A 20386-nucleotide genomic window follows, 5' to 3' on the forward strand; every position below is an offset into this window, starting at 1 on the left:
TTTGGCTGGAGCCTGGCTCATCCCTGACCATTGAGGTCATTTGGGGAGTGAGCCAGCAGACAGAAGATATACCTCTCTTTCTCCTTCCCTACATCCCTCTCTCCCTCTGCCTATCACAGTCTGGTCGAAGCTGACCTTTAGGACACAAACTGCTCACTAGAATAGGACATCGAATCACTTCCAATTCTCTAAGTCGCTCAAGTGCTCTCACAACCAGAAGTATCCTGGCTCATTAGCTCTGAATACAAACACAATGGGCTTTGATTAATAGTCTTCACTGATTTCTGTGTTATAAATTCTCCCAGCATGGCTGATTTCAAGCTATCAACTATTTAAACTGGCTCTAAAAATTCTTGAATATTTATTTAACAATCCTCTTCTGAGGGATCACAGCCCAGAAGGCTGCTGGTACTAACTTACCTTAAAACATTCTTTTCCTACTGGCCTAACTTCTATATAAAATTTAAGTTCTCATTGATGCCATTTGCTTCACAAAGTTTTCCCAAAAATCACTTAGTCTGAAGCTTTGGTTTTCTGTCATTATTTTTTATTTCTTGCCCAGGACATTGGATTTCCCACAGTATTTATCACACACTATAGGGAGCACTTATGAGTTTCTTCCTCTGCCTCTGCCAGGAAGTTGGAAAAAACATGAATTAGAATCTGGGGCCAGGTGCCTCAGCTCAATAGGCTAATCCTCTGCTGGCGGCGCCGGCACCCGGGTTCTAGTCCTGGTTGGGGCACTGGTTCTGTCCCGGTTGCTCCTCTTCTAGTCCAGCTCTGCTGTGGCCCGGGAAAGCAGTGGAGGATGGCCCAAGTGCTTGGGCCCTACACCCGCATGGAGACCAGGAGAAGCACCTGGCTCCTGGCTTTGGATCAGCGCTGCACACCGGCTGCAACGCCAACGTAGCGGCCAATTGGAGGGTGAACCAATGGAAAAAGAAGACCTTTCTCTCTGTCTCTCTCTCTCTCTAACTCTGCCCGTCCAAAAAAAAAAAAAAAAAAAAGAGAATCTGAGACTTACTCTAATACCTCATTGCTCACTTGGCCTAAGTTCTCACTTGTTATAAAACAAAGTTAACACATGCATGAAACTAAACGTCCATGGTGATTCATACAAAATGGAAAAAAAACTGGTCATATTAAACATATAGCACATAACATGGAACTTAGACTAAAAAATGGGTAAATTTTCAATTCAGAGAGATGGGAAGGTGGGAAGAATGTTCCATGCAGAGAAAGTTGTATGAACCCAAAGCTCAAGGTAAAGAAGCTGGGGTATGTCAATGGCAAGATGGGTCATCTAGTAAGAGAAGGGAGCAGTTATGAGGTAGGGACAATAGTGGGAAGTTAGTCTGGATGAGGTATAGAGCCCAAGATTCTGAATGCCTGTAAGAACCTACATCGGATTTAGAAAGCAATGGAGAACTACAGAAGGTATTTGAGGCTGTGAATTATATAATCAGATCTAACTTGCAGGAGAACTATCCTGACAGGATAGTTAAAAGCACTGTTATAACAAAAGAAAAGGTAGAAAAATGCATGAAAAATGAGAAGAATTTAAGGAATTTTGTTTGGTATAAATCCGGGATGGTGAATTTGAGAGATAAGACATAGTTAGAGCAGAGATTTATTAGCTACATCTTCTGCCTTCAAACAAATAAATAGTAAGCAAACAAAGCAAACAACAGCAATAGAGCAATGAATCTGTAATAGATTCTTGGCCTTCAAATGCTCTTTTCTTCCTTCTTCCTCCCTTTCCTCCTTTTTCCTTTCTTTCAGTTTTAATAAGCTTTTAGCTCTGTATCAAAAATGAAAAATTCTTTCCCTACTACAGAAGTGACAGTAATAGTCAATATTACACTCTTTACTTCCAATATTTTTGCCAAGGAGTCACGTATATTCTTTATATGAGAGTGATTTTTAAATTTAAAGAAAAAAATGGTTTACATAACTACTATGTTTTTCATGTTCCAAGTAGTGTGAAATAAATTTTTCCATCAGCTCTTTAAAAGCATTATATGAAACAATATATCATTATATATTGGTGAGTCTAAAAATAAGCTTATAAACAAAAATCAGAATCATGTATCCAACTCAGGGTTATAAAAGCCAGATGACATAAGTAGTAATTCTCCTGTAGCATACCATGTAATTACAAACTCTCTCTCTTGGTTTCATCACGAGCCTGCTCTTCAAAGCATATTTACATGCCTTATTTTGGTCTTTAATGGATGGGTCACCTCTGAATTACAAAAATCCCAAGCAATACTTGTTCTATGGCAATTCTCACCACAATGGCATCATTCTCTGGTTTGGAGAAAATGAACATATATAGGTTGCCTGAATTTTCTCCTGTCAATTATTTTAATTTTTTAGGTTTAGAGCTTTGTTTAAAAAAATTATTTTATTTAGTTGAAAGGAAGAGTTAGAGAGGTCTAACATCTGCTGGTTCACACTCAAAATGGCTGCAATGGCCAGGGCTGGGCCAGGCCCAAGCCAAGAGTCTGGCATTCCTTTCAGATCTCACATATGGGAGGTAGAGGCCCAAGTACTCAGTCCATTTTCTGCTATTTTCCCAGGCCCATTAACAGGGACCTGGATCAGAAGTGGAGCAGCTGGGACTTGAATGGGCAGCCATATTAGATGCTGGCATAGCAGGGTACAGCTTAACCAACTGTACCATAATTCCAGCCACTGGGTTTAAAGTTTTTGATAGCTCACAGGCAGATCAAATAAATTTATGTTATAGACCTAAGATATCTATCACAAATGATCTTCTGAGTAGACCTATACATTAACTAAAATGATTTGAATAAAATGATTTAAAGCCTAACATTTTTATACAAAGCTCTGCCTAAATAGAGATGTATAGTTCATTGCAATTTGGTGACAATATAATTTCTATCAGTTTATCTTTATTTCCACTATGCAAACACAATGCAAATAAATCATCATGGATCTCCTTCTGATCTAGGCCTTTTTCAGTTTTTTACCTTCTCTGTAAATTCCTTTTTTTACAAGATTTATTTTATTTATTTGAAAGACAGAGTTACAGAGAGGTAGAGCCAGAGAGAGAAAGGTCTTCCATCCAATGGTTCACTCCCCAAGATGGCCACAACAGCCAGAGCTGGACCGATCCAAAGCCAGGAGCCAGGAGCTTCTTCCAGGTTCCCATGTGGGTACAGGGGCCCAAGGACTTGGGCCACCTTCCACTGCTTTCCCAGGCCATAGCAGAGAGCCGGATGGGAAGTGGAGCAGCCAGGTCTTGAATCGGCGGCCATATGGGATGCCAGCACTGCAGACCATGGCTTTAACCCACTATGCCACAGCGCTGGCCCCCTCTGTAAATTCTTTATTACAAATCCTACCTTGTAACAATAAATATTTGATAATAAATAAAAAGAATTTTAAAAAGTGGCAATTGGCACAGAAGTTAAAACACCCTGATTCCACATCAGACTACCTGGGTTCAATACTTGGCTCTGACTCCAGACTCCAGCTTCCTGAAAACGTAGAACCCAGAGGCAGTGGTAATGGCCCAAGTAATTGTGTCTCTGGCACCCATGTGGGAAACCTGGATTGTACCCTTGTTTCCTGCCTCGTTCCAGCCACTGTGGGAATCTTGGAAATGAACTAACAGATGAAATTTTTATTTCTTTCTGTTTCTCAAATAAATTAAGAAAAAATTAAAATGTTGTTATCCTATGTATCAGATTAAATAGAAATGATGTACTAGCTTATCTCCACTCAAAAATAATGGCATTATTTTTCATCTGTGTTTTTCCATGCCTTAACCAATGCCTAGACTACCACATAGTAGGTCCTCTATAAATACTTGTTGAAATGAACTAATCTGCTCCCACATTGAATTTTATACACATGTTTAAAATAGTTAATTTTGTAGCCCATTTCCCACAACTTCTAAGGAAGAAATATTAGCCATTTCATTATGAAACCACAAGTGCTCACTACTAGACTGAAGAACACTTGAAATTCAACAACACAATGTGAAATGTGGCCATAAACAGATATCATCTTCTTAATGCACAGCTTAGGTGTAGAATTTTTTAGGTTAACCTAAAAGCTCCTTTCATTGTATACAGATGAGATGGCAATGGTAAAGAAATGTGCCAGTCTTTTAAATAATGCTATTCAAACACATGACTGTTAAATTGCTGCAACAAGCTAATGCTATAAAAATGTAAAGTTTCCATCTGACATAAGACTCTCACAGGACAGGACTTAGTATATGCACAATCCAGACAGCTATGCTTTTAACCACAATAGGTTGTGGGGAAATAATTTTTTTTTCAATTAGTAGGACAAACACATAACTCTTCCCAACAGGGATGTTGACTGTCAAGCAAAAGGAGAAAATAAGGAACAAATTGGAAAGTTAATCAGTAAATGTGCATCTACTGAAAACATTAGTTGTTATAAGATCAAATATATAAAGATATCACCTTCTAAGTGTGTTCTGAAGATCCAATAGCTAATACAGTCAAAACTATTTCTCCACACAGTTTTAGCTAGTAGGGTAACTGGTCACCCCATTCCAAAGGCAGCCAAGTTGCCCACTAGTTATCATTCAAGGGGGAGCTTGAGAGAGGAAAAGATTCCCCCTTTATGTATAGCTTCCACATGACAATTTATTTCTGTGGGCTACTCATTCACTTCTAGGCTGGTATTCAAATCACCATCCTTAATTATAATTGTTGGCTGCAGTGAATAATCTGTGGATGGTTTTGAGTTGCTGCCAAACATCATCTATCTTGGGGTAAGAGGGGGTGGGAGAATGAGCTTTATGGGAAGAGAAGTTCTTTTCCCATAAATGATGAATCAATCCATTATATTTGTGATAATCAATGCTCTGGATCCTCTTCATGTCAAGGTAAGGGGAGGTAAAACCATAGTGAAGTGGTCAATCATTATTAATTCATTCATTGTACTAATATTAATCAACAGGAGTAATGTGAAATTAATATGACTATAATGTAGGCTTCAACAAGAATTTCACTCTAAAATAGAAACATGGTAAAGATCTCATTTTCTGACTTAGATATCTAACAAGTGCTTTTAAAAGATTTTAAGGGAAGTAGAAAATGTCTTACATGCTTTATAGTTGAGTATGGAACCAAGGAAATTATATTGAGGGCTCACCCGTAAATTTCCTAGTTGGTCCAAGGGTTGTCTGTGAGGCAGTCAGCACTTTTGACGGTGAAATGTTCTTCCAGGAATTATGTATTGCTGGGGCACGAGTGGCAGTAGAGGCGGGTTTCTGGGAATACAGTCTTGTCTCTAATGGTGCCTGTCATTTCTGGAAAGAAATTTGAGGTAGATGTACAAGTAAGACAAAGCTTGACTTCTGATTTTGAGTTTGAGACCCTTTCAGGAATGATTTTAATCCAATCTCTTCAAATGTGTAATGAGTACTCATTTAAAACACCTGAAGTAAACAATCTCAGTACAACATATCCAATGCTTCAGTAGTCAAGGAAAAAGTAGGTGATGTTCATTCCGGATGCCTTCATTTTAGTTCAGGTAATAGGGGGAGCTCTAGAGGCTGTAAAAGCCTATGGGTCCATTATAATCTGATGATAACCTGTGTTGCCCGCTCATATCTTGCTGCTCATATCAGACCAAGTATCTCAGAATTCCTCACATGAACTGCATTGTTTCTCATCTCCCTGCTTTGTTTGTGTATAATTCTCTGCCCAGATTCTCCTCCTCCCATCCTCAAACTAACCTTTTCCTCATGTTTCAAGATTTAAGCCAAGCATTACTTCCTCCAGGAAGTCCTCCCTGTTACCCCCTTCCCTTCCCTTGCCTCTGTGCCCTGTGAAATTTCTGGGCCCTTGCCGTATAGTTCAAATGATCATTTTGAGTTTCTCCCACCCATTGATCAAAGTAAGCTCAGAAACTGTAAAAGAATTTTTGAGAACCTAGGAATTGCAATTTGGGCAACACAGATTCAGTATTCCCAGGAAGGCCGGGAAAGTGAGAACTTCTATCAGTAAGCAGTGTTGATTTATTACAAAGCAGTAAAAATTCTTTAGTAGGAATCTTCTTTGAGAAAGTACAGGGACTGGGTGACTGGTAGAGGAGAAAAATGTATATTTTAAGTGAAAAGCTATCCATAAAGCAAGAATCTGATAACCTTTTGACATGCATCTGGAGTGTCTGGATGCAATGTAATTATCTGGCCCTTCCACATCTTAGCAGTCCAGAAGTGTAGCTGACCAAAGCTCACATTCCTAGGCGGCAGCTTGAGACTTAGGTTGGCCTTGCTTCCTAAAGGCTCCCAGTTTCACTTTGAAAATATCTTTTAATGTTGCTTTCACTGTGATCTTTCCCCTTTCTTTTTACACACCACGTCATGAATTTCTCAATCCTTGAAAGGGTTTCTTATTCATCTTTGCATCCTCAGCACTTAGCTGAGTACCGGCCATAAAGAACAAAAAAAACAAAACAAAAAGATAAATGGAAAAATTACTATTCACATGAGCAAATGTTAGCACATTTGTACATAGGCCTCCTATTAAGTTCACCAGTATGCACACACTTAATTCTTTTCCCGGCACACTTCTTCCATTTGTTGGCTGTTTAACAAATGGTTCATCCTTTTTATTCTTGGTAATCAATCAATTCTGTTGCCTAGCCTAATTTATACTACCATTAATTTAATCTGTTGCAAAAAATATTTCTCCTATTGATTATCATTGCATATATTTGGAAGGGAAAACCTTGTTGCCATGTCTGAACAGTACAATCCATTATTTCTCCATCTCTAAAACTAAAAAAAAAAAAAAACAAAAAAAAAAAAAAAAAAACACCCAAAAACTAATAATCATCAACTTTAAGTCTTTGATTACAAATGATGTGATAGATAAAATGTTAGAAAATCTCAGGCCTTTTCCTTCTCCATGCCTCAGACAGATACTGATAATACCTTAGAAAAAGAGGGCTCAAACACACTTCCTCTTTGGTCAATGATTTCCCTATTTCCAAGTATATAAGGATCTGACCTCCTATAAATTTATTTTTCATGGATCATCTTCTGGCTCCTTAAACTTGACATGCTTTAAACACACACACACACACACACACACACAGGAGATTTTCTTCAAGAATATTTCTCATTTCTATTCTCTATTTAGGCCAGTTACTCTAGTGTTTCCTTAGTAGCTGAGGTCTGGAAACCATATGGTTATCGGTGATGGCTTAGCAATGCTCACGTTTGGTCCAACACCTGTAGCTAATGCTTCGAAGTTGCTTTACTTTCCCCACTTAGGCTAGTATGCAAGGCCTTTGTCTAATCTACTGCCCAAAGACACTTCAATGTTCCTTTCATGCCACTGGAAACTCACCCTTCCTTCTGCCCACACAGGGTTGGAGCTGCGTTTATTTTCCTACTGAGAAGAATCTCAGAAGGCAGAGAAGAAATATCTGGAAGGGAAAAGGTTATGCTGGGATTTTACACCTGTTATCTTCTCTTCTTATAAAAACTCCATGAGGAGATTGTAATTACCTCAGTCTTAATGATAAAACTACGGAAACACAAACCTCAACCTAAAGTATTCCATTCCGAAGGGGAGACCAAGCATTCAACTAGAAATCTGTCTGTCTCAAGGTCTTTCCAAGACAACATGCGGGTTAGTGTTCTTCAAAGTGCTATTTAGTCACAGTTGTGTGATCTCTCAAAGGGCTGTCTTGTTTCTGAGATGCTCTTGTCCCCTGTGGACAACCTTTCTATTTAGTGTTTGGTACCCAAATTTGATTTGATTGCTTTTATGAAACTTATTCCATCTTTTTTCTCTTAATGCTTCACAAATAAATCTGCTCTTTAGCTTATGCCTTTCATTTGCAATTGTGATTACCAAACTTAGCAGGCTTCAATGGCAAGGAGAGTAATTACTTAGCAAGTTCTATATACATGTTATCTAATAGTTCTAAATACTATAACCTTTAGCTACCCAATCCAATATATTTATTTCATTTCTTTGTGAAAGCAACAGTGGATAGCTTTTGTCCTTGGACCCCTGCCGCCCATGTAGGAGGACTGGGTGGAGCTCCTATCTCTTGGCTTCAACTTGGACCACTTCCAGCCATTGCAACTATTTGGAGAAAGAACCAGCAAATAGACAATCTCTCTCTCCCTGTCTCCCTGCCTGGAAAATAATAAATCTTTAAAAAAAACCTATCTGTTATAACATCAAAAATGATGTATTTAGGGATAAATCTGATAAAAGACTTGTATTCTAAAACATTGCAGAGAGAAATTAAAGGGAACCAAATATTTAGAGAAATGTAACTTGTTCAAGAGTAGGAAGACTCTATATTTCTGAGATATCAGTTCTCCCCAAATTGACCCAAGGATGGTTGTGTTCAGTATTTTGACCTAGTTCCTCATTTCATAAGCATGGCCATATATCAAAACTTACCAAATTGTACACTTCAAACATGTGAGTTTTTTGCATGTCAATTATAACTTAACAAAGATTTTTTTTGACAGGCAGAGTGGACAGTGAGAGAGAGACAGAGAGAAAGGTCTTCCTTTTCCATTGATTCACCCCCCAATGGCTGCTGCGGCTGGTGCTTTTCCTGGTCTCCCATGGGGTGCAGGGCCCAAGCACTTGGGCCATCCTCCACTGCACTCCCGGGCCACAGCAGAGAGCTGGCCTGGAAGAGGCGCAACCGGGACAGAATCCGGCACCCCAACCGGGACTAGAACCCGGTGTGCCGGAGTCGCAAGGCAGAGGATTAGCCTAGTGAGCCGTGGTGCCAGTGCAACAGAGATATTTTTAAAACAAACAAAAACCTCCTTGATGGCTCCCTTTAGCTTTCATGTGACAAAGTTCAAGAGTTTTAGTATGAAAGTATAAGCTTTAGAATTTTCCTACCAGCTAAATCACTTCAAGAAAACTTACTTCCACTCTGAGTTCCTCTATCTACTGAAGAGAAGCAATAGAATCTTGCTAAAATGATTGTTGTTGTGGTTGTTGGGAATAATTATAACATCCTATTTGAAATGCCTAGCATAGCACTCATACCTGGTAGTTAACATGCCTTAAACTCAAGTGAAGCAATTATTAGCTATTACTTTCAAGATTACTCTTTAAGAGGAAGACGGCTTAAAAGAACAACTTCTCTTAGTTCACATTTTGCCTAGAGCTTATCCTGAGTTTATGTCACTAAATAATTTATAGAATCTCATGTCATACAATTTAAAAACTTGCAGATGTTCACAATGACACCATGATTTGTTACCATTACCTGTTTTTTGCTATACTTATTTCAAAAACTTTGTTTATATAATCACAGCTTTATTATATTTAAAAGTAACCCTGTTGCCAACAGCTTTTCAAAAATTGATGAATTACAACCTAAAGCAAATATAGATAAACCATACATGTCATTTGAAATGTATAGTTGTCTTTCTTCTATAACAAAAACATATTTATCCATGAACTTTTGCTTTATGACCATGGGCAAGATAATAATCATCATAGATCCAAGTTTCTTAGTTTTTATCGAGGAAGGCTTAGATTGCATGACTTTAAAGATCATTACCTGCTTCAGCATTGTATTGCTGGGATAGTATAAGATTACGCAGATACATTTTCAGTGCTGTAAGTGAAATAATCTTTAATATCTGGAAGTATATTGTTGAATGTTCAACTATTGCTAAAATGCACACATGTTTTATCATTGTATAAAATGTAATCATATTTTTTCTTGGATAATTTATATCAGCAGAAAATTCCAAATTCTACAATTTTGAATCAGGCAAGTCTCCTCATTGAAGTAAGGAATGCCTGGATCTCCTGCCATCAATTTCTAAAACCGAAAGATTATGTTGCTCAAAAATGAATGTCCATTCTGAACTCAGATACATGGAAAAGTAATGAGAAAAAATGTAAATGAAAGGGGCCAAAAGGTATATGGGTGGGTAAATATATTAAATATTATCTTAATGTTTTTTACAACATAAACAACATTCAATTATTCTAGTTTAGTATACCTGGAATAAGCCTCAGAATATTCAGTTTCACTCTTCAGAATGTGATGGATACAAATGTACTCTTGTAAACAGGCTTATCAATAGCAACATTTTGTTAGGAATTGCAAAGCAGGGAGAGAAAAGTAAGCAGGACTGATTAGTGCAAGTGTGTGTATACATGTGCATGTATAGGTGCTATTGCTAAGCTTTAAAGAGAAAAAAATTTTGATGGATTCATTTACCTAATTTTTTATGTTTAAACAATAAAAGATAATGTTTTTACCATCTTCTTGCCTAATTCACATTTGTGTGTATATTTGTAAATCCATACAAATGCACCTTACTGAATATATTACATAGAATTCATAATAGAAATTTTAAATTTAACAGTGTCTTTATTTTTTAAAATACAAGATCAGAGATAATGAACATGTGTGTTATTAACTATCCTATACATTTATATATGCACATGTGTATATATACTCTCTCACTCTGTGTGTAGAGGGAGAGAAATGCCTACAGATACACATATATACCTAAAAATATTTTAAAAGAAACTTGTCAAAATCACAGAAGTTGAGGAGAGCATTCACAAAATCTGCAAACCTCTAGATGATACTCAGAATAATTTTTTTAAGAAATGGAAAAATAATTATAAAATATATTGTGTTAATAAATCAGAAAAGGCGCTTGAAATAATCTCATAAAATGTTATAGCTTAAATAATGCCCTTCATCAGTATTCTTTGTTTAACATTTTATGTTTATTGATAAATGAAGATGCATTTAAATAATTCAAAGAAAACATTAGCTGCAAGCAAGGAATTAATAATTGATAGGACTGGAAGGACTCTTTTCACTTGGGAAATAGATAATATTAGCTTAATGTGGGGCTGTAGGAACAGAGGAAATGTAATGGATCTGCTTGCTTTAAACTGATGATGGTTATTGTGGTCTAAAACTTGCTACAAAGGCAAAAGCGGGACAGCTCGGCAAGTGCAATAGATTTCACTCGGAGGAGCTGACAGTGCAAATTGTGGTCTGATGTGCCAGATTTATACATGGGAAGAGTCCTAATGATCGTGACATAGAGTAAGGAGATGGAAAAAAATAAACTCAATTTCATCATAATTGGGAAATGGAAAGAAGAACATATCAAGATGATAAAAATGAACACATTTTACTTTTTTCCTTCACTGTGCTTGAGGCCAGGGGCCAGGAAGAACATGGCAGCCTTGTCTGACAAACACACCCATCAGGAGGGTTGATTAGATCCACCTGCAGTTAAGCCAGTGGCTCCAGCTGTATGTTAGCTATGGCAGCCAACTTATTTCGGGAGTACCGTGAGGGACAGACACTCACAGATACACACACACATTCTGGCTGCTTTCTTCTCACCTGTAATTGTCCCTCTGAAAATATGAGAAAAAAATTGTGCCAAACTCATCTGGGAGTTCCAGAGGTCACTCATTTTGTCCTGCCTTCTCCATTTCCTTCTCCTTGACTCCCACTCTCCAGGCAAGACCGTTATTCCTCAGAAAGCCCAGGGCACGTTAAAACTAATCTCTGGTAGATTCATCTTTGCCATTGGGAAGAACTGTTTAATTTCTAATCTTACATCATTTAAAAATGCATCTTTAATAATGATGCTTAACCCATCCCCACCAAACACAATCACTAAATACTAACAGTCACTGTATAAATTATCTTTGAAAGTCATCACTTTTTATCTCAAGCAATAATTTCCACAAATGCAGGTACAGAATTAGCATTGGGAAAATAACACCTTTGCTCAAATTTCAGTTAAGCAAATGCACAACTAAAAATGTCATAGATGTATGAGGGTAGAATGCTAGAGTAGTTTATGGACCTTAAGCCGAAGCATGGGTAGAAGCTGACAATGCTTCAGTAGACTACACACGTTAACAAAACTTCCTTGTACTCTCCTTTCACAAGGGCACTAGGATAGTTCCTGGCCACATCGATGTGCAACATATTATTGTCATCAAAGTTTATGTAGTTTTATAGCTTATTTTTTACTCTTAGCTTCTTAGCTGAGATGAATCAAATTTTTATCTTTTTTTTCACTTTGTAAACAAAATTCTATAATTGGCTGTTAGTTTTTAAATCATTTACCTCTGGGTCACATATTCATTATCTCAAGCATTAAAATGCAATTATGGGTGCCAGCTTACTTAGATTACTACATAAAACTTGTAGAATACCTATAGTGTCTGTGCTCAAAGAAGCTGCATTTTAGGTAATAGATACTGAGTCTAAGGTTTACTTCTTTAGGCTCTCAAAATCTCTAAACCAGTCTTGAGTGTACCAGAAAAGACAGACTTACATGCTCCATGTAGATTTTCAGGTAACATATTTGGCTTTTCAGCCTCATTAATATCTTAGCCTGCACTGATAGAAGACAGCTTCTGTTCCAACATAATGAACCCAAGTAACATTCAAAGCCTGGGCTCAGGACCAGGATTGGTAGTTATCTAAGCTGGGGCAGGCTAGGAGTAGGAGCCAGAACATACACTCACAGTCATGAGATCAAGTCTCAGAGTGAGCAAATCATAGTCAGAATAGGCCAGGGAGAATCGGTAGACTCTGTGCAGATCCAAGTCTTTCCATTCCAGCCCTCACAATTCTCCCTGACTGCTGGGTTTTACTTCTTCTCTGAAAAAATTTCCACTTGTAGGAATCTCTGTCCTGTGCCATAAAAAAGCAGAGCCTGACTTCTGTCTCTAGAATTTTCCCACTATTGACTATCCAATAAAATTAGGACACCAAATGTGGTCTGCTGATGGATGCTCCAGAAGCATACTCATTGAGGGCACCTACTTACAAAGTGCACATACCATATGGTAAGAACCACAGTTAAAATGTGTTGTAAGAGCTCCTATCAGTAAGTTAGCAGCTGGAAATTAAAATATCTTAAATATTAAGTACTCTCGATCCAACATGGGAAGCGAGATACTCAGCAGACTCATAGAATGGCAGATGTCCTAAACAGCACTCTGGCCTCAGAATCAGCCCTAAAGGCATTCGGATCTGGCTGAAAAGCCCATGACAGTATTTCAGGCATGGAAAGCCAAGACACTCTGGCAAAAAAAAAAAAAAAAACCTAAATGAAAGATCTCTGTGAGTGAGATCCCAGTGGAAAGAACAGGTCTTCAAAGAAGGAGGTACCTTTCTCTGAAGGGAGGAGAGAACCTCCACTTTGACTATGACCTTGTCTAAACAAGATAAGAGTTGGAGAACTTAAAAGGCTTCCATAGCCTTGGAAACACATGACTGGAGCATAGGGAGATTACTGATGCCATAGACAGGAGTGTCAATTTGTAAAGTCAACAACAGGAGTCACTGTGCAGTTACTCCTCATGTAGGATCTCTGTCCTTAATGTGCTGTACATTGAGACTTAATGCTATAACGAGTACTCAAACAGTATATTTCACTTTGTGCTTCTATGGGGGTGCAAACTGTTGAAATCTTTACTTAATGTATACTAAACTGATCTTCTGTAAAAAAAAAAAAAGAAGAAATTATCAATTCCCAACTTGACTCTCACTGGGATTAAACATGACAATAGGTCTGATCTGATTTCATCATCATTTAAAAAATCATCTATTATTTTTCACTTTATGTTTCTGTGTGGGAGCAAACTGTTGAAATCTTTACTTAATGTATGCTAAACTGATCTTCTGTATATTAAGATAATCAAAAATGAATCTTGATGTGAATGGAAGGGGAGAGGGAGTGGGAAAGGGGAGGGTTGCAGGTGGGAGGGATGTTATGGGGGGGAAGCCATTGTAATCCATAAACCGTACTTTGGAAATTTATATTCATTAAATAAAAGTTAAAAAAAATTAAGTACTCTCAAAATGTCATGTTTTGAAAGATAAATAGATTGCTCCTATCATCATTTCACCTGCCAACTTACTAATTAGAAAACATATAAATATGTGAAATGATTAGAAAACAATAACAGAACAAGAAAAGGTCACTTCATTAAGATCCAATAAAAGAAGCCGGTGCTGTGACATAGCAGGTAAAGCCACTACCTGCAGTGCCGGCATCCCATATGAGCACTGGTTCGAGTCCCAACTGCTCCACTTTCAATCTAGCTCTCTGCTATGGCCTGGGAAAGCAGTAGTAGAAGATGGCCCATGTCCTTGGGGCCCTGCAACCCCGTGGGAGACCTGGAGGAGTCTCCTGGCTCTTAGCTTCAGATCGGTGCAGTTCTGGCCATTGCGGCCAATTGGGAAGTGAACCAACAGATGGAAGACCTCTCTCTCCCTCTCTGGCTCTCCTTCTCTCTCTGTGTAACTCTGACTTTCAAATAAATAAATAAATAAATATTTTTTAAAAAAATCCAATAACAGTTTCTACTCATTGGAATTTCTCTGTTGCAGAGTAATTTGGTGCAGAAATAAAAATAAAACAAGAATTTCCATTCTAACTTGCCTACAGTAAACATCAGAAAGTGGTAAAATTGTGAAAACATTCTAACCTCAACCTTCCTTGCCCCAGAAGTTTCCAAACTGATTAAAAGTGGCCGGTTTAACATTTAATGAAACTCACATTTCTGAGATTCCCCAGTTTGAATTTTGTTTTTTCCTGATGGAATAAATCAAGACCTTTGAGTTAATTAACTGTTAGAGAAAGATGAAGGATTGTACACTAAATCTAAAAAGCAGAAATAACAGATCCATGGGAACCCAGTTAACCAATGAGTGCAGCTAAATCTCTTGTAGACAGAAGGGTTTCACCATACTGAACAGACAAATGGTGGAGGTGAAATTGCAGAAATCTCCTACGTTTGGAACTTCATGTCACTCACTCTCGCTCACAGCTGCACATCAGAGCTCCTACATTCTGTCACAGATGTATACAACACCGGACTTTGGGAATTGCAGTGGTAGAAAGCAACTTTTTCCCCAGCCACTATAGTCCCTCTCAGCGTGACATTTAGCTAGCTGAGCCGCAGTGACACACGTGCCTGGCAAATTGTTTTTAAAAATTATATGTACTGCTTTTAATAGCATGATTGCAGCTGTTCAGTAAGTGATGCCTCCAGACTGAAGAGGCTCGAAACAATAAGCAGCTCAGGCAAGAGGGCGGGAGCAGCTTATTCTTGGTGTTATTGCCAAATAGTGGGGATAGAACATATGGTCACTTTACAAAGGTGAGTTACCAGCACATAAGCAGGAATCCCAGCCAAGTGTTTCCCAGCCTGATTTTTTTTCTTTTGCATCTATTTACAATTTCCTCTGTTAATTTTTTTTAATTTGGTCATATTTTATTTTTAATTTTTTAAGGGTTTATTTATTTGAAAGTCAGAGTTACACACAGAGAGAAGGAGAGGCAGAGAGAAAGAGAGATCTTCCATCCTCTGGTTCACTCCCCAAATGGTCGCAACAGCTGGAGCTGCGCCAATCCAAAGCAAAGAGCCAGGAGCTTCCTCCCAGTCTCCCACGTGGGTGCAAGGCCACCTTCTACTGCTTTCCCAGGCCATGGTAGAGAGCTGGATTGGAAGAGGAGCAGCCAGGACTAGAATCGGTGCCCATATGGGATGCCGGCACCTTGGGCAGAGGATTAACCTACTGCGCCATTACGGCAGGGCTTTAACCTGCTACACCACAGGGCTGGCCCTATTTTTAATTTTTTTTGAAGATTTATTTATTTGAAAGGCAGAGCTACAGAAAGGCATAGGAAAAGATAAAAATCTTCCACCTGCTGGTTCACTCCCCAAATGGCCACAATGGCCAGACCTGGACTGATCAGAAACCAGGAGCTTTTTCTGGATTTCCCACGTGAATGCAAGGGCCCAAGGACTTGGGCTAATCTCTACTACTTTCCCAGGCTACAGCAGAGAGCTGGATTGGTGGTGGGGATGCTGGGTTTCAAACCAGCACCCATATGGGATGCTGGCACTGCGGGTGGCAGCTTTACCTGTTACACAATGCTGGTCCCAATTTGGTCATATTTTAGATTGATTTTTAAAAAATATTTCTATTGGGAGTGAGGGTTGAAAGGGAGAGGGAGAGACAGACACCCCCCACCCACTGGTCCTATCCACTGATTAACTCCCTAAATGCCCACAATGGCCATGGCTGTGCCAGGGCTGCTGCCAGGAGCTAGAAATCTAGTATAGGTCCCCCTGTGTGGGTGGAAGAAACCTAATTCCTTGAGCTATCACTGCTGCCTCCCAGGATGTGTGTAGACAGGAAGGTGGAGTCAGGAGCTGGACTGGGAATTGAACCCAAGTACTGCAATGTGGGAAGTGGAAACTTAACAGCTAGGGTAAATGCTCATTTCTGGATTGGTTGTTATGTTTTTGTTTTTAATTGGGAGTAGAAATATATGAAGAAACTCATTTGTACCAGGGAAAATAACTTAAAAAATACATTATCAGAGTAAAACAGTCTATAACCTATGAACAGTGAAGAATTGGTAATAATTAACACTAGAACAGGGAAAACTGATCTCAAATTTTGATTGCAATGGTTGGTAACTTGGTGGTCAGATGCAAGTCACGGGATCTCATTTTACCCAAGAATCCTCAGCTATAACATGGACAAGCACCATCTTCAGGTTTGCAATAACAAATAAAATGGTAGAAGCAAATAGGCCAACACTGTACCTATATTCAAATACATTCCTTTGCTTTTCTGGTAATAAAATGGAGCCAGGGAGAATTTTTGACTGAAAACAAGGTCCTGAAGGTGAATATGAGTCATCTCTAAAATGGAGAGAGGTTTATGGATTACACAAAATAATCAAAGCAAAAACACCCAGTACATTTCCCATTGTATCATATTTGGCAGATACAAATATCTCATTGAGATTCTAAAAGGTAACTTTTCCTATGTGTGAACATGTGATATGGACTTAAGAAAGCTAACATCACAAGCACTGTAATATTCTAAGTGAAACTGTAACGGGGAGAGGCATGCTAAGAATTTTAGAGTTTTTGTTCATCATCTCTTGATCATTTTTTAGCCTATTTAGGCAAAATAATAAAAAAGTCTACATTTATTACATCAAGGTACTTACCAAGGACACATATACTACAAGGAAATATTTTAAAAGGTAAATAAAAAATAAAGAAAAATGTAGGGTAGAAACATAAGATGAAACTATAAGTAAATTTAGAGAATTTACTTTCAAGTTACATACACTGGCAAGCAGCAGGCCATGGGACCTATTATGAGCAGGATTATGAGGGAGTAGGGCAGCTATATTTTAGCCATACAGATAGTTTTGCCCTTTCCATGTTTGGTCTTAGAATCTGATAGCATCAAAGCAAATATCATTATCTTTTCAAAGCAGGACACAGTCAACAGAATTTCTGTCCATTTGGCTGAAAGCTTCATGGTGTTTATTTAAAATTATTCCACATTTATTAGAAAAGTGAGGTTACCGGCCGGTGCTATGGTTCACTAGGCTAATCCTCCGCCTTGTGGCACCAGCACACCGGGTTCTAGTCCTGGTCGGGGCACTGGATTCTGTCCTGGTTGCCCCTCTTCCAGGCCAGCTCTCTGCTGTGGCCCGGGAGTGCAGTGGAGGATGGCCCAAGGGCTTGGGCCCTGCACCCCATGGGAGACCAGGATAAGTACCTGGCTCCTGGCTTCGGATCGGCACAGCACGCCAGCCGTAGTGGCCATGTGGGGGCTGAACCAACAGAAGGAAGACCTTTCTCTCTGTCTCTCTCTCACTGTCCACTCTGCCTGTCAAAAAAAAAAAAAAAAAAAAAATAAGTGAGGTTACCTTTAGACTAGGAGGCATACTCCAGTGCCCCCTAGAAGGGGTTACAGGAGAGAACTGAGAACAGCTAACCAGAGAACACACCCCTTGAGCTGCTCTGCTTCACCCAATCTCGCCCCATCAAAAAGTGGGCCCACTGTGGCTGGCACTTGTTTCTCAATCTTTCCCTTTCTGGGTATTACTCTGCCCAGCTTCTCAGATCCACTGAGATCAGCATTTACAAAACAATGTACCTTTCTAGAGGATCATTTCTACTATGAAGTTTCTTAGAGCAGTTGAAATAGTTCTGATTTGCACATTTTTGCTGAAATGTTCCTGTGTCAAAGTTTTTTTCATTTATTTATTTATTTATTTATTTATTTATTTATTTATTTATTTATTTTTTGGACAGGCAGAGTGGACAGTGAGAGAGAGAGAGAGACAGAGAGAAAGGTCTTCCTTCTGTTGGTTCAGCCCCCACATGGCCACTACGGCCGGCGTGCTGTGCCAATCCGAAGGCAGGAGCCAGGTGCTTTTCCTGGTCTCCCATGGGGTGCAGGGCCCAAGCACTTGGGCCATCCTCCACTGCACTCCCTGGCCACAGCAGAGAGCTGGACTGGAAGAGGAGCAACCGGGACAGAATCCAGCGCCCCGACCGGACTAGTACCAGAGGTGCCAGCACCGCAGGCAGAGGATTAGCCAAGTGTGCCACAGTGCCAGCCAATTTACTCTTAAGGTAAAATACAAAAGTTTAAAGGTTTGTCTTTCTTTGGGGGAACTACTTCAGTCTATGATTCTAGAACTGGGTAGTAGATCTAATAAAAATAAACGCATACATAGATATAGGATATAATAAAGTTAAAATTTCAAACAGAAGAACAAACAGCATTATAGAAAAGAATAGATCTAGAGGAAAAAAAATTTTTTGAGGATGCTATCTGTCAAAAATTACAAGATTCCTACCAGGGCCTGCACTGTGGCACAGCCAGTTAAAGCCCCTGCCTGCAGCACCAGCATCTCAAATGTTTGCTGGTTTGAGTCCCAGTTGTTCCTCTTCCGATCCAGTCCTCTGCTAATGTGCCTGGGAAAGCAGCAGAGGATGGCCCAAGTCTTTGGGTCCCTGCACCCATGTGGGAGACCAGCTCCTGGCTCCTGGCTTCAGATCAGCTGAGCTCCGACTGTTGCAGCCTTTTGGGGAGTAAACCAGCAGATGGAAGATCTCTCTCTCTCTCATGCTCTCTCTCTACCTCTCTCTGTAACTCCATCTTTCAAACAAATAAAATAAACCCTTAAAAAAAGACCCCTACCAAGAGCTTATATTGGTAGTGTACTTCTAAGTTTTAGATTGGTTTCCTTTACAGGCTTATGAAATGACAAGAATGAATGGTTTATACTAGAGTTCTGGGATCATAGACTGAAGTTAGACTGAAGTAGTTCCCCCAAAGAAAGAAAAATCTTCGAACTCTTACATTTTATATTGAATTAATGCAAAGATCTATGACACAGCAGCATTTTAGTAAAAAGGCCCAATCAGAACTATTTCAACTACTTGAAAAAAACCTCATAATAAAACTGATCCTCTGGAAAGCTACATTGTTTTTAATAAATGCTTATTTATTTGGAAGGCAGAATGAGAGAGAGGGAGATACAGAGAAAAAGATCTTCCCATATGCTGGTTCACTCCCAAATAGCTACAAAAGGCAGGTCTGGGCCAGGCCAAAGACAGGAGCCAGGAACTCCATTCTGGTCTCCCACATGAGTGCAGGGGTCTAAGTACTCAGTCCATCATCTGCTCTCTCCCCAGGTGCATCAGCAGGAAGCTGGATTGGATGTGGAATAGTCAGGACTTGAATCAATACTCCAATATCAGATGCTGTGGCCACACCAGTGAATTCACCTGCTGAGCCACAATGCTGTCCCTCGAAATAGAATGCTTTTACCCTGTGGTTTCAAGGATGATTCCTTGCTGCTTAATACTCTCTAGGGTAGATGTAGCCCATTTAAGAGGTGTGGTGTTACACAAATTCCTTACAAATCTCATATTACCCTTTATGTGGAAAATGAATAAGAGATGTTCTTGTTCTCACTTAGCAGATTATAAAAATTAACCATGACTGGAGCATAGGGAGATTACTGATGCCATAGACAGGAGTGTCAATTGGTAAAGTCAACAACAGGAGTCACTGTGCACTTACTCCTCATGTAGGATCCCTATCCTTAATGTGCTGTACATTGAGATTTAATGCTATAACGAGTACTCAAACAATATATTTCACTGTGTGTTTCTATGGGGGTGCAAACTGTTGAAATCTTTACTTAATGCATACTAAACTGATCCTCTGTAAAAAAAAAAAAAAAAAAAAAAAAAAATTATCAATTCCCAACTTGACTCTCACTGGGATTAAACATGACAATAGGTCTGCTCTGATTTCATCATCATTTTAAAAAATCATCTATTATTTTTCACTTTATGTTTCTGTGTGGGAGCAAACTGTTGAAATCCATACTTAATGTATACTAAGCTGATCTTCTGTATATTAAGATAATCGAAAATGAATCTTGATGTGAATGGAAGGGGAGAGGGAGTGGGAAAGGGGAGGGTTGTGGGTGGGAGGGACGGTATGGGGGGAAAGCCAT

The sequence above is a fragment of the Oryctolagus cuniculus genome, chromosome 12 (genome assembly GCF_964237555.1).
Source record: "Oryctolagus cuniculus chromosome 12, mOryCun1.1, whole genome shotgun sequence".
Lineage (NCBI taxonomy): Eukaryota > Metazoa > Chordata > Mammalia > Lagomorpha > Leporidae > Oryctolagus > Oryctolagus cuniculus.